Here is a 12,882-nt window from a genome sequence, read left to right on the forward strand (position 1 = left end):
CCTCACACCATCGTCTCGCAGATATCTCACGGCCATGTTGAGTTTATTGTCTAAAGTTATATATTTCAAGTGCCCTGGAATTGAAGGGGTTGTTCCATTGGAGCCCAACCATTGGGACTCCCAACGATCGTGAGAACAGAGGGTTCCAAACCCCCAGATCTTCCTCACTGCACCTCCCTGCAGTGAGGCGCTTGAATGGAGTGGCGGTCGAGCATGCATCTACTGCTTCATTCAATGTCTATGGGACCTAGTACAGCGCTCGGCAGTTTGTCAAGTTTCTGTCCCATAGCCTTTGAAAAATGCGGCATCGCACATGCTTGACCGCCGCGCCATTCAAATGTCAAGCAGCGAGGAGGAACAGCGGCTACTGGACCCTAGTTCTCGCGATCGTAAAGGCATCAGATATTCATCAACTATCCTCTGGATACGTGAAAATGGTAGATTCTGGGATAACCAACTTAAATGGCACGTTAAGATAAGTAATAATAAATAGCTTCCTGATCCGTGACTATGGATTTCTATTTATCAAAGTGGCAAATGCAAACATTTCATAACCTTGTTGACTCTTCCACACAGTTCTGCTTCTCAAACCTATATGGAAAAATTGAAATATGGCCTTGCTGAAGGGTAAATAGTTATCGGATGAGCGCTCCACCTAGAAACCGCTGATGAACTAGTTACCCCAGGAGAGGGGGATCTACAGGCAAGACAAGATGTTGTTCACAGTGGACAAACTTTTTATTCCCTCACAGGAGAAATTTATGGCTGGCCGCAGCTTACCCCAGGTGTTTGTGAAGCCGGACCTGCGGTGATTCAGTACAGCTTTAAAAAAAGGGTTGTCCAAAAAAACAAAAAAAAACACAACTCTTTAAAACAACACATCCCTACAGAATATATGCAATATATAGGTCTGTGACCTAAAGGGTAGCTAAACTTTTAGAAAACTTCTGACGTCATAGTGACATGTCAGAAGTTTGGATCGGTGGGGGTCCGAGCACTGAGCCTCTAATAAGCTGAGAAGTTTCGGGTTTAGAATTTAAATTCCATGAAGTTTTTATCACATAAAAAAAAAAATTACAATAAACACAGACAGAAAAACTCCAAGGCTTTGTTTCCTGCCTCAAGGACGTGTCAACCTTAGATGCCGAAACAGACGTGTGTGTATATATATATATATATATATATATATATATATAGCAACCAGACACCTTCAGCCCCTTATCCATGCCCCGAACACCTGTCAGAGAAGACAAGGGGAACAACAGTAGACTTTATATACATTACACTCAGGGATTGTAGTATTTTTGTAGTTTATAACCAGGCTCTATATATAATCTGTTGCCTCAGTGTTTTTACTTCCTTGGTGATTAGGTTGTGACTCACTTTTTACAGATCACATTCACTCATGCAAATCGCCTAAATCAGAAATAATCCTTTTTTATTTCTTTCTATAACCCAGTGGTAAATGGGTGTGGGTTTTCTTTTGTACTCCACATTACATCTTAAAGGCCAGATCCACTTGAAAGGAGTTGTCCCATCAAGACAATGCCAGTCCATATGCCCACTCACCATTTTAGACCACTTTTTCGCATCCATTTCAAATCCTTGGTAGACTAGGGCAGAGAGCAGGTTTAGTGTAATTTCTTTGGAGATAAAAGGCTATGTACACCTTCAAAAGAGAGATTATATATATATATATACACACACACACACATACATATAAAATTCTGTGTGTTTTGTGCAACTTTCTAATTAGTTTTTATTAAAAATAATTTTTACTTTGAATACAGAATACAAAGCAGCTGCGTTGGGTGCGAAGACCGGAATCCGGCAGGTCCGTGGGACTGATGGGTTCAGTGTCAGCGGGTCCTGCAGAGACACGCAAGATGCACTCACACTAAACCCGTCAGTCCCGCAGACCTAACAGGTACAGGTTTCAGCGCTAGATACAGCCGCTCTGTATTCAGAATACAAAGCAGCTGTATCGCAAAGTAAAAATAATTTTTTATGAAAACTAATTATAAAGTTGAACAAAACACACTGACAGCATTTTTATATAAATAGACAAAAACAAAAGAAATAGCCTTCAAAAGGTGTACATAGCCTTTAAAAGGTAGTGATGGGGTTATTTTTACTTTCCTTTGTAGTCTAGGACAGTGAAGAGTTAGGCTGCGTTCAGATCTGCGTCAGGGCTCCGTTCCAACGGAGCTTTCGGTCGGAACGGAGCCCTAACTGACACAAACAGAAACCACAGGTTTCCGTTTCCATCATCATTGATTTCAATGGTGACAGATCCGGTGTAAATGGTAGACTACGCTATTGTTTTAGTCAAAACGACGGAACCCCTGCACAACGGAGACAAATGGAAACCATTGGCACCGGATCCGTCACCATTGAAATCCATGGTGATGGAAACGGAAACCTCTGGTTTCCGTTTGGGTCAGTCAGGGCTCCGTTACGACGGAAAATTTTGATGGAACGTTGGAACGGAGCAAGTGTGGGTACAATAGGTAGGTATGTATGCGTATAGAATATACATGGTGTGGCAATCCAGTTAAACATGCTAGACAGGGAGCCACATAAAAGTTTGGAAAGTTTATAGGATATTGCTGATACATACACAAAGATTAGTTTAGATTTTTACATTAATATACAGTATATTTGACATTGTAATAGTTTTATTTGATTATTAGAGTAGAAATAATTTCCTATGGCGCACTACACTGCAAACCCCCTTCCCCGTACCGGTTTCTTTGTCAAACATGCCGGAATACCGTTAAAAATTTCAATCCCACCCCTATATGACAGTGATTTTAGCCCCACGCTCAAGGAAAGTCAGACTAAGCCATTTACCAAATGGTCTATTAAGCCGCCCCCGACTGTATTTTGAAGGTGGGCCGTGCAGGTCCAGATTTTACAGCAACATCTTTCGGCATCGCTGTAGAAAAGAATTTGAGTGCTCAAGAGAGCGGTTACTAACATCTACTGTACTTCAATCCCAGCTGTATTCACAAAGCTTCTCTGAGAACCGATGCCAGCTGTTTAACCCATTGATTGGCACGGTATATGATCAAAGGGGACTCCCCTCTTCGATCGCGTCATCGGAAATCCGATACCTCGATTGTAGACTGTGGGGACCCTTTGCAGTCAGGCTTGGGGACCTAGAAAAGACCCCAGGGCTGTCTGTTCTGTATGCCTGTAGATAGGAAACACTATGTGTTGCCCTAACAGCAGCCTGTGTCATAGTGATACAGTATAATGTATTACCATATAGAAGTATGCTAATAATTTAGAAGTATAAAATATAGTTGGCAAGGTCATCCCTACATTGGATTAAAAAATAAAATAAAAATAAAACGCCCACTTGAAAAAAAAATTAAAAGTCATTATTGAGCATAAAATATATTTTATTGCCCATACATTACATTAGAACCAAAAACCTACACAACCATAATAACCTGAAAAACTAAATGTAATATGTTATTTAGCGTGAAACGTGAACGGCGCAAAAAAAATACGGAAATATCACTTTTTCTATATTCACGCCACACAGTCATTTATTTGTACCCCTAAAACTGCTCAGAAAAAAACAAAACATCTCCCACATAACTTTGATTGACGTAGCCTTATTTTATGACTACTGAAAGGCAGAGGGGCAAAAACTAAAACAATTTCGCTGGTCATTAACCCCTTCCTGACGCCCGCCGTATATATATACGGCACTGTCAGGCAGGAGTTCCCACAACGCGCAGTACCATTACGTTGCGGTAATGGTGCGGGCTCAGAAGCAGAGCCCACATCATTAACACCGGGTGTCAGCCATAATATATTACATTTGACATCCCGCTGTAACAGCCAGAATCGAAGCTAGTCTCCGGTCCGGCCGATTAACCCCAATAGAGAGTGCAGCATCTGAGGGGTTTTGAGCCGTCCGGCAGCCGAGCAACACAATCGCTAGGTTGCCTCCAGCTCTGCCTGCGGTGGGTCCTCACAGGTTTGCTGTCAGCGAATCAATAGTATATATCAGTAAAGAAATCAGAGGTGCAGGCCTTCAAGTCCCCTAGTGGGACAAATAAAATAAAAAAATAAAAAAGTTAAAAAATAAAAATTATTTTTAAATGTGATTTTATTGTGCAAAAGCTGCAATACATGAAAAAAAAATATATATATAAATTTGGTATCACTGTAATTGTATCGACCTGCAGAATAAAGTTAACATGTAATTTATGGCGCATGGTGAATGGCGGAAAAAAACAAAAAATAATAATAAAAACATTCCACAATTGCTTGTCCACAGTCTGTCTCGCAAAAAACAAGACCCCACACCGCTCCATCAACCGAAAAAAAAAAAAAAGCTATGGTACTAGTAATGCGGAGATGAAAAGACATCCCGATGTCCAGGCCGGAGGGGAACATTTCTTCAGTTTCGGGGCCCTAGTATTTAGAAACCAGGAAGGAAAGGGACATGGTGGAAGCGAGGGCGCCCGTATTATACCAGAGCAACACTGTCCCAGCAAAATTTTCCAAACTACAAAAGAAGGAAAAGTCCCCAAAAGGTGCAGTGTGTTACAAAAGGGGATAAGAAAGAGTAGTTTATGAGTGCGACACTGGCCTGTGCATAACGGATTGCTTCACAGCGTACCACACATCTATGGATTATTGTATTATTTACCCCTGTCACGATCTGTGGGCATGTGGACCCACTGGGCCGTACCGGGATAGCAGCTAGCCAACAGAGTACCAAGTCAATATATAAATAGTCCAAGCACAAGGGTACCTGTAGTGGTTGAGACAGCAGCAACTGCTAGGCACAGATGGGACCTTGACCGCAAACACCAGACTTGGTGAAAAACAGTAGGTGGGACAACACGACTCCAAACAGGTTTAAGGCACAGGAAGAAATAGCACGGGATACAGGGTACAGGTAGCAGGGTACGGGAACAACAGGAATAGGATATCACTAAAGGACCATTTGCAACACTAACGTAGGAAAACACAACAACGCTTAGGCAATGAGCAAAGGGGCAGGGCCCTTCTTATAGTCTGGGGTGATCATGGGCTAATTAAGGATAATTCCCATGTACGCGCTGGCCCTTTAAGGCCGGGCATGAGACACAGCGGACCGTAACGGAAGTGAGCGCTGGCATCCCCTGGGGAGAAGATGTGGGCGAGCGCTCACAGGTCCATGGCTGCGGCCGCCGGGGGGGGGGGGGTGAGTAATCCCGGCGGTGCGTGGCCGTGAACGCTACAACCCCATTATTATACCCTAATGTACTCCACACAGATTACATATGCCCCCACATTATAAACTGAGATACCAGTAATTCTCAAACAAAACTACTACCAAGCAAAATCCACGCTACAAATGGCGCTCCTTCCCTTCTAAGACCTACAGTGTGCCCAAACAGCCGTTTACATCCACAAGCAAGGCATTACCATACCCGGGAGAACAAGCTTAAGAATTTATAGGGTACGATTCTCCAGTGGCACAAGCTGGGCACAACATATTATGCGGTGAATAGGCATATCAGTGGAAAAGTTGAACATTTTCACTTTGCATCCTCCACTGTGTATTCATTTCTGAAGAAAACCTTTGGGGGGCAAAATTCTCACTATACCCCTAGATGATACCTCAAGGGGTGTAGTTTCCAAAATGGAGTCACTTTTGGGGTGTTTCCACTGTACTAGTACTACAGGGGCTCAGCAAATGTGACATGGCGCCCAGAAACCATTTCAAAATCCAAATGGCACTCTTTCCCCTCTGTGCCCTACTGTGTGTTCAAACAGCAGTTTACGACCACATGTGGGGTATTGTTTTACTCGGGACAAATTGCTTTACAAATGTTGTTTTTTCTCCTTTAGTCCTTGTGGAAATTTAAAAAAGAAAAAAAAAAAATTAGATAAACCTAAATTTTCTTTGAAAAAAAATATAGATTTTACATTTTTACAGCCTACTTCCAATAATTTCTGCAAAAAACCTGTGGAGTCAAAATGCTCACTATACACTGTTAGGGTATGTTCACACGCTAGCTGGCTTTTACGGCTGAAATGACAGCCTGTTTTCAGAAGAAAACAGCTGCGTCGTTTCAGCCGTAAATGCTCCTCCTCGTAATATACAAGGCGTCTGTGACGCTCGTATATCTTGAGCTGCTCTTCATTGAGTTCAATGAAGAACGGCTCAAATTACATTGCAAAGAAGTGCCCTGCATATAATGTATAGAAGTGCCCTGCATATAATGTATAGAAGTGCCCTGCACTTCTTTGCCGAGGCAGTCAATTTACGCGTCGTCGTTTGACAGCTGTCAAACGACGACGCGTAAATGACAGGTTGTCTGCACAGTACGTCGGCAAACCCATTCAAATGAATGGGCAGATGTTTGCCGACGTATTGTAGCCCTATTTTCAGACGTAAAACGAGGCATAATACGCCTCGTTTACGTCTGAAAATAGGTCGTGTGAACCCAGCCTTAGGGTATGTTCACACGCTGAGCCAAAAACGTCTGAAAATACGGAGCTGTTTTCAAGGGAAAACGGCACCTGATTTTCAGACGTTTTTTGAGCAACTCACGTTTTTCGCTGCGTTTTTCGCACCGTTTTCGCTGCTGTTTTCAATAGTCTGAGAAAACGGCTCCAAAAACGTCCCAAGAAGTGTCCTGCACTTCTTTTGACGAGGCTGTAATTTTACGCGTCGTCTTTTGACAGCTGTCAAACGACGACGCGTAAATTACAGGTCGTCGGCACAGTACGTCGGCAAACTCATTCAAATGAATGGGCAGATGTTTGCCGACGTATTGGAGCCGTATTTTCAGGCGTAAATCGAGGCATAATACGCCTCGTTTACGCCTGAAAATAGGTCGTGTGAACCCAGCCTAAGAGGGCAGCCCACGGGATCGCTGTCTCCTGGGGTAGACAGGCACTTTTGGCACAGTAAGAACAGAGTACAGTCCAGTCACAGTGTAGTACTACTGGCCTCAGCCAGTTTTATTAGGTAGAAAAGCCGTAGCAGAAAACAAATAAATACATAAAGTAAATCCTGGGCCGTCTGGCCACTAACTAACATGCAGTTCCTAACTACACAGAGCTGAGCCTAGAGCTCCAACTCCCAAACACAACACCACAGTGGCTTTACTCACATCCAGCTTTCCCAGGAGCAGAGAGAGAGACTGTGAACTCGGACTCTATGTAAAGCACCTCAGCTGTGCAGGTAATTAGCCACAATGCAATACCTGAAGTGGCTAGTGGAATAGGAACCCTCCCAACTCTCCCTATTCCAACAACCAGGCCCTTTTACACAGGTTTTCCAGAAAAACCTTGAGCAAGGAAAACACATTTTCCTTCTAGCTCAATTCAGTGGTTGTTTTAAAATGTATATGACAGGAACCTGGGTGAGATGTATACTCCGTCCACTACTTTTCCCCTGGTCCTGTCACAACACCTAGAGAAATTCCTTAAGGGGTCTAGTTTCCCAATTGGGGGTCACTTTTGATGGATTTCCACTTTTTTGGCACCGCTATAGCCCTTCAAACCTGATATGGCGCCTAAAATATATTCTAATAAAAAGGAGGCCCCAAAATCCACTAGGTGCTCTTTTGCTTCTGAGGCCGGTGCTTCAGTCCATTAGCACACTAGAGCCACATGTGGGATATTTCTAAAACCTGCAGAATCTGGGCAATAAATATTGAGCTTTGTTTCTCTGGTGAAACGGTTACAAAAAAATGGATTAAAAAATTAATTGCTGCAAAAAATAAAAATAAAAATGAAATTTGTAAATTTCACCTCTACTTTGCTTTAATTCCTGTGAAACTTCTAAAAGGGTTAAGAAACTTTCTAAACTCTTTTGAATACTTTGAGGGGTGCCGTTTTTAAAATGGATGACTTATTGGGGGTTTCTAATATATAAGGCCCTCAAAGCCACTTCACAACTGAACTACCCCATGTAAAAATAGCCTTTGAAATTTTCTTGAAAATGTGAGAAATTGCTGCTAAATTTCTAAGGCTGTGTTCACATCACCGTTCCTTTCCGTTAAGGGGTTCCATCGGAGGTTTCCATTGGGTTAACAATAAGAACAGTTATGGCTTTTGAAACGTGTGGAGGAAAAAACGAAAATGAAGATCTGAAAACTGGCTGCAGCAGGAAGGGGGTTAAACATCACTGACAGCAAGCTGGTAATAGCAACATATAAATGGAAAACCTAAAGCACTGCAGAAGGCGGGAAAAGCAAGTCATAAAAGGATTACCGAGTCATGCTTCAATAAACTGCATTTTATGAAGAAAAAAGAAAATGACCTTATCTAAATTGGCGTGACATAAAAACGTATTGTTAGCAAAAATAGGTTTGCTACTTCCTTAGACCAGGGGAAAAGATTGTGGTTACTAAAAGGTGGTGTACAGGTGTGGACAAGATTAACATTGGCACACTGACGTAGAAAGTGGAACGTGGTCCACATAATATCAAAATGAAATCCCCATCATGTGATTGCCCCTCTAGGCCGGGAGCGCTTTTGTCTCCTGCAGTAAAGGGCAGCATGACCCATGATCTGGTCCCCCACCCCCTTGTTTGGTGATGTTAGTGTGTTTTTAAGGAGGAGAAGACCTGTGAGGAGCAGCAGACTATTTGGGAGCACCACTATATAGACCGGACCTAATATTTTTACATTTCCAGACCCTAAATACCAACTATGTGTTTTATTATACCATGTATTAGACCTTATTTGTGTTACAGAGACCCAAATAATGTGGCTGTACAAGTCTGTGATGTGGAAGTTAAACTGTGCGCTCAAATGGAGGAGGAACAGATCAGCAATTGCTTGATGTAGGCGCTCTAAAAATACCCCTAATTCGTATCATACAACCACAGCAATAGTCTCCTATTTTGACTGAAGTGGTCCATCAAACTAGGTAACTTAGGCAAGATTCACACGAGCGCTGGGAAACTTGGACGTGCGGGATTTGTGAAAATGGAAGATAATAGGACAGGTTCTATTTTTCAACGGCCGTGTGAATAGCCCCATCAAAAACCATGTGTCCGTATGACTGCCGTTGTTTTAACGGCCATCACATGGATGTATTCTACACTCGTGTGAATAAGGCCTTAAGACGATGGGTTAGTAGAAGGCCTCATACACACAATCCGCAATTGCGGATAGTATAGAACATATTCTATCCTACGGGCCAATGCACACGACTGTGGTTTCCATGGTCCATGCATTGCCCGAAACGCAAAAAATAGGACATGTAATTTTACTGACCACAACTGTGGTCCGGGCTCATTGAAATCAATGCACATCTTTTGTGTGTGCGGTTCAGGATTGCTGACGGCTCGCGGTTGACGTTTCGCGGCACGTACGTTCCCGTAATCATAGATTGTAAGCTCTTACGAGCAGGGTCCTCACTCCCCAGGTTTAATGTATGTAATGTCTGATATTCTTTGTTTCATGTTCCCTCTAAATTGTAAAGTGCTGCGTAATATGTTGGCGCTATATAAAGATTATTATTATTATGGACCATGTACACGGTTGTGTGCATGAGGTCTAAGCAGAACTTATCTAGAATTTCTAGGGTGAGAATTGGTGTAAAATTGTCAAAATATAATATGTGGCTAAAATTAAACATGACAAGAACATTGGAGCCGAGATTGGGACCCTTGGAGAGAGGGGGGCCCAGCCCTGGTTGGTCCCATCCCTTTTGCTACCCATGGTGAGAACCTGTGCAGGACTCCCCTCCCCCGAGGAACTGCATTGTCAACAAGCAATGGGGGATTGGCTCAATTGTCATGAATGGGGAAACAAACGCTGGGCAATCTCAAAGAAGTTTATTCCACTAATAGCTTTCCATTTTGTTGCATTCGTTTAACCGCTTCCAGACATCCGCCGTATACATATTGCGCATGTCAGTTGGGAGTGTATGGAGTGGGCTCACGGGCTGACCCTGCTCCATAGAACGGGTGTGTCGGCTGTATCTTACAGCCGACACTTTAGTGTAACAAGCAGGATCCTGCAGGAGCGCGATCCCACTAGTTTACTTCTCGTCAGAACGCCCAGCTAGTAAAAGTAGTAAACACGCCCCGATGTACGCACATAATACACGCCCACTTGGACTTTTACTTTTAAACACGCCCAGTTGGACTTTTGCAAGCCTCATTTGCATAAATACAAAAATGGTCATAACTTGGCCAAAAATGCTCGTTTTTTAAAAATAAAAACGTTACTCTTATCTACATTGCAGCGCCGATCTGCTGCAATAGCAGATAGGGGTTGCAAAATCTGGTGACAGAGCCTCTAAGTTTTTTCCTCGTAAGAGTAGTAAAATAAAAGTTATGGCTTTTGGAAGGTGTAGAGGAACAAACTAAAGTGAAAATCCTAAAAATGGCTGCGGCGGAAAGGGGTTAAAAGACTTCAGGAATCCTTAACAGCATCTAATTTGTTAGTAGAAACAAAAATATTTTTTCGGTCACTTACTAGGCATCTCCAGCTGCTCGGAGCCCTGAGCTGGTGCCTGTGCTATCTGGTGGGTTCTCTAATCCTGGCGTCAGCTATAAAACCGCACCTATTCTTTTCACAAGGTTCTTCAAATACGTTAAATCAATAAAATACGGTAAATACAACCCTGAAGACAAGGCTGCACTTTTCAAAGGACAATTGTTCAATTCAAGACCATCCACAAGCAAATAGAAAATACCTACAATAAAACACTCAAATCCTTATTTTACATTTTAACATTCTAAATTAATAGCAATAAACTCCAGAAACGACCCAGTTGCCGGGATACAGCTCTCTGGGAATTTGGTTGACAGTTTCCTGTGGCCGTGACAAGTCTTCCCCAAGGAGTTGGAATAGTCTTATTGTAGCAGCTCACATTGCATTTGAAAACTTATTTTTTTTACATTATTCCAGATATTAATTATGACGTTTTTGTCAATAGCTTTAACACAATCCTTTTATCTTCCCATCCCTACATCCAAGGACTACTTCACACGGTGCAGATTTGATGCAGATTTTGCATGCATTTGTTAAGCGAATACTAGAATTGGATCTAGGAGAGGAGACATACAGATTTCTTCAGTTCCGTTCCTGGTTATATCAATATATTGTGTAATATACTTACACAGAAAATACTAAAATTTGTAAGCAATTCCCCAGAAATTTTCAATCAATCCCTTGTGATTGTTCTGGTCGTGTACACAGCTGTCAATTATCACAGTCCGTGATTGTTTGTATTTGACCATATTTGAACAGGGTGTGGTACGAGCCCCCTTGGTGCCCAAGGCATGGGGGGGGGGGCTACACCGACTCTTGCAGCTTATGTCCCTGATACATCCTTCACCGCTTAAGGACTATATATTAGCTGTTTATTTTTAGAGGGAATGTGTATTCTAGTGTAATAGCTGCCGTTCACCCCCCTCCCATGGCACTTTAGACCAGGGATGTAGCTAGGGAGGGCCGGCAGGGCATTTGCCCCAAGCGCTGGTTGGAAAAAGGGGCGCTGACCAGCCACTTTACTTTAGCCAGGGTGTTTAGATACATGGCTAGGTGAAGGAAAGACTGGCTACAACTTTGCCTACTACTGAAACCTTTCAACATACTGTAAGGCCCCATGCACACGACCGTGTTTTTGCGTCCGCAATTCCCCCGCAAATCCACGGGAGAATTGCGGTCCCATTCATTTCTATGGGCCCATACACACTATCCGTGTTTTCACGGGTCTCCGCATGTCCGCAAATTCGTGCCGCAGAAACTCAGGACATGTCTTATTACGGGCCGCAAATTCGATGCGGACATGCCAATAGAAGTCAATGGGCCCGTGGAAATTGCGGATACACCTCCGTCATCCGCAGTTTGCGGATTTGCGGAAATGTTGCTAGGCGACGACCGGGAATGTGTTCTGTCGTCATCCTGTTTTACCTAGGTTTTTTTTTTTTTCATCCGCATTTTGCGGATTACATACGGATGAACTGCGGATGACATTTCACGGAACACGGTCCTGGAATTTGCGGACCAGAAAAACACTACGGTCGTGTGCATGAGGCCTAAGGCCGAGTGCAGCACAGTGACTTAAATAGGGGTTCTCCAGGCATTTTATATTGATGGCCTTTTCAGGATGGATCATCAGTATCAGATCGGTGGGGGTCTGGCACCCTCGCTGATCAGCTGATTGATGGGACCATGGCGTTAGTCAACGCAGCCTTTTCCCAGTTTACCAGCACAGCGCCATATATAACCTTAGCGGTTGTGCCTGTGATTGCAGTTCCGGTCCTATTCAAGTGGTTGGTACTAAAGTGCATTCCCAGGTACATCCGGTAAGGATAGATACGGCGCTATGCCAGGTAAAAATTGAAGAGGCCATGGCGATGAATGCTGCAGTTCTTCAATCAGTTGATCAGCGGGGAGTCAGACCCCCACAGATTTGATATTAATGACCTATCCTAAGGATATTCTATATAAAATGCCTGGAGAACCCCTTTAAGCAGTGTACAAGTCGTGGTTGCAAGTCATCACATTTTTTCCCTTTGAGGGAAACAAAAATTGAATTTAAAAAAAATGGACCAAAATTTCCAAAAAGTCTTAATTTTTTCTTAGATCACTTGCAACTTTTTTCCCGAATAATAAATAAATAAACACCGTAACCATAATATTCGCCATGTTGCCCCAGTATTATACTTCAATGATCTCAGATCTCATCACTATGATAGAAGCATCATGTCTAAAAACCATCCAGAAATGGAAAAAAAAAAAAAAAGGCAGATGATTTGGCAATTACAAACTATTTGTCTCAGCCATGTGAAGTATGCACCAAAACGTCTCATGATATACGAGGATGTATCACATACTAGACTGCTAAAAAACAGCTATGCGCCCCTGTAAACTGTCCAGTCACGTCATATC

The 12,882-nt window shown here is 42.9% G+C and overlaps 1 protein-coding gene across 4 annotated transcripts in view; it reads right to left on the minus strand.

Annotated features, from left to right (window-relative positions):
• Positions 1 to 12,882, minus strand: part of LOC142664081 (prominin-1-A-like) — a 100,477-nt gene that overhangs the window by 56,307 nt on the left and 31,288 nt on the right. The gene's annotated exons all lie outside the window — the stretch shown is intronic.

This window comes from Rhinoderma darwinii, chromosome 11 (assembly GCF_050947455.1).
Source record: "Rhinoderma darwinii isolate aRhiDar2 chromosome 11, aRhiDar2.hap1, whole genome shotgun sequence".
Lineage (NCBI taxonomy): Eukaryota > Metazoa > Chordata > Amphibia > Anura > Rhinodermatidae > Rhinoderma > Rhinoderma darwinii.